Source organism: Parasteatoda tepidariorum, chromosome 2 (assembly GCF_043381705.1).
Source record: "Parasteatoda tepidariorum isolate YZ-2023 chromosome 2, CAS_Ptep_4.0, whole genome shotgun sequence".
NCBI classification, from domain to species: Eukaryota; Metazoa; Arthropoda; class Arachnida; order Araneae; family Theridiidae; genus Parasteatoda; species Parasteatoda tepidariorum.
In genome coordinates, this window is record NC_092205.1 from 73,983,894 (window position 1) to 73,987,339 (window position 3,446).

The window sequence follows — 3,446 nt, forward strand, 5'->3', positions numbered from 1 at the left end:
AAAAAAAAAAAAAAAAAAAAAAAAAAAAAAAAAAAAAAAAAAAAAAAAAAAAAATTTTTTTTTTTTTTTTTTTTTTTTTTTTTGATTTAACAGTTTTTTTCAGTATCAAAAGTCTTTTGTTCTAAGATCACATTGCAGTTTTATAACTATAAGAAGTATTCTTCATAACACAATTTAGGTTAACTCTTCAATCGTGATGATAAAAATTTATAAACATTTGTTAGAAATGTGTAATTTAAAATGTAAAACACAAAATACAAAAAGCAGTTTTACAGGAAAAATTTAATCTGAAATTAGATTTGAGTATTGTTTACCTTGTTTGAACAAAAAATGACACAGTGGTTGTTATTGTGAAGTCCAAGATTTCAGAATCCAGATTCAGATTTATCACTATAGCAAAATTTTATTTTTTGCCCAAAATTTGCATTCTGTAAAATTTTTTCTTTTCCTTTTCTCTCTCATTTTTCTTTCTACCTTCTTTTATTTTTCTTTTCTTTCTACCTTCTTTATATTCATTTATTTGTACTTTTATTTTCTTTCTTGGTATTTTTATTGCAATTATTAACCCGGATTTCAGGAAATATGTAAAGACAAATTGCTTTTATAATCAGAAAAGGTGATCAGTCTTCTCAGATTTTGCATTACAACCTGTTTAACACAATCACTAATTGAAATCCAAAACAAGCTTTCCATTTTAAAATGGTATTAAGGTAAATCAGTTTTTAATTTTTGACTGATCTAGCTATTTTCCTTATTTTTAATCTGAAGTGCAAGTTTGGTTTATTTGCAAATCACCTTTTATTTTTTAATTTTTCATTTATATCTTTCATTCTTTCTTTTTGGACAAAATTTTTTTTTCAAGAATTTCAGTTCGGATATTTTTTTTAAGTAATTTTTGTGCAGAGATCTTAATTGGTAATTTAATTTGTCACAATTGTGTGTTGGGAAATTCAAATATTTCATTTCTATTTCTTACGTGTTTNAGTTCGGATATTTTTTTAAGGTAATTTTTGTGCAGAGATCTTAATTGGTAATTTAATTTGTCACAATTGTGTGTTGGGAAATTCAAATATTTCATTTCTATTTCTTACGTGTTTTTTAAGTGAATTTGGTTACTAATACTTTTCAATTTGTGTTCGATCATTTTCCTATCTGTATGCTGGAATTAAAGTTCAGAAATAAAGAAACGATTTGTTTATGGAAATTACTGAGCTAGAACAGAGCTATGAACTAATTACCAATGTTGGACTCAAGCATTAATGTTTGGTTACTCTTCAATTCAAATTCTAACAACAAGTATTTTGTTCATTTTTCCAAACTATTTGTATGTGTTCTAACATTTCCTAATTTAATTTTTGCCACACCGTAATTGCATTCATATATCAATATCAATAACAAAAATCAATATCAATAATTATTGTAGTTGAATTTAGAAGATATATTACTATTTTTTTTTTTAACAGAGCAAAGGGAAAAATGTCCTGCTTTTGATTAAATGCATACTTGCGCCAAAAATAGATTTTAGAGCAGGATGTGGCTTTTAAAAGTGTGAGAAAGTATTTCGATTAGAATAATTAATTAGGATAACATAAAAAGATTAATAGAAGCTTTTTATGTTACATATATATATATAACGTACAAAAGTTCATTAATCAAGTGATATAGTATTTCGAACGGGGTTTTGTCCCCCAAACCCTCCCTAAAACTACACCACTGTACTCAGGAGAGGTATTTTTTGTTGGTTTTTTGTAAAAAATCGAAACATCCATATCAGCAACAAAATGCTTCTGTATTGTGCCGTTATTCAATGGAAACTTCTAAAGAAGTGGAGGTGTACCTATTTGGAAACAATACCAAGAAACTGTTTAATGTACAAATTCCGCCTACAGAAAAACTTGGTTTTTCGCTGCATTGCCCATTAACCATCAAATGTATTAAAAACCACCTTGGAAAACGTTTCATTTGTTCGATATACACAGTCGCGATGATAATGATAATCTCGGAAATATTCTCATTTACCACGCAGTAACATCTGGATTCGATTGGATTCTGTATCATTCATTTTACTTGAATTTCATTGCATAAGAAAAGCTATAAATCATTATTTGGAAAAAATAAAACCTTTGAATAAGACTCGACCTCTGCTGCTAATTAATCAAACTCCACAGCATCTGTTGACGACACATCATTTAAAAGTCATTTCTTATTTCCATAATTCGCCCACTCATAGAAGGACTAAAAAATTAGCTCGTAAAACTGAACAGAAGTATATTTAGATATGTTTTCTTCTATTATTATGAGCTTTTTAAAAAATTTATTCTTATTTTGTAATATGTAAGTAATATTATATTTTCGTATTAATGCAAGTGTAATTATGTATTGTGAATATGATTCCATTTAAAAAACACAAGATTTTCAAATCAAATTTCTTCATAGTTTTTCTTCCATATAAGCTCTTTTTATATTTATTAATAATATTACCTTACGAAACTTTATAAAAGCGTTTGGAAAATATGTTTTCTTAAAAACATATTGTCCAAATTGAGATGCTAATTCTTAATTTCTACTAAATTTATCAACTTTTTTTCAGAGTAATTTTTTTATATAAAGCCTTAAATTTTTGTATCCAAATTTTTGGATTTTGTATCTCAAATATTTCGTATCTCTATTTATTTTATAATTTTTGTATTTCTTATGGACCAAAAAACTGAAGTAATAAAGATTTCGTCGCTTGAAAACAAAATTAACTTCTTTTTTTTTCTCGATTTAGTAAGTAATTGTGAAAAATGGTCAACATTGATTGCTTCTCAAAATTTTGTCTAAGAAAATATGCATGTTTTTAAAAAAAAAATACTTATGGTGTTTTGTCTTGGTTTTAAGTTCTGCGATTGTGCATAAAAATTTACAAAATCGATTGCGCATACTGCCAAAAAAATGTAACGTGAATATTGGAAAAAAAGAAAAGAAAAGAAAAGTGTCATGTGACTTTAATATTGGGAGAAAGAAAAAAAGAAAGAAATGCTAAAACATTTTGCTTGAGGTCCCTACGAAAAAAAAAAAATAGTGCGTGGAGTCCCTCCGCTCGGAAGAAGTTAAACTTCGCAACCTGCGACGTTAATTGGGTATAATATAGCCTACGTCACAGGTTGTGTTGTTCCTACTAAATTTAACCCATGAACGGCATTTTCTGCGAGCCTAACTTCAAGCCACAAATAAACAAACGAAGTGTTCGATCGTTTAAATAGCTGCTCGCCAGATTTTATTGCATTATAAAGAAAAGTTTTTGAAACTAAATACAACTAAATAAACAACAACAGCTAAAACAAATAACAACAACTACTAATAACAATAACTAAATAAACAACAACTAAATTCCATTCGTTTAGCATTGCGTCATATGTTGTTCCTACTAAATCGAAGTAGTTGTGTTTTTTTCATATTATACC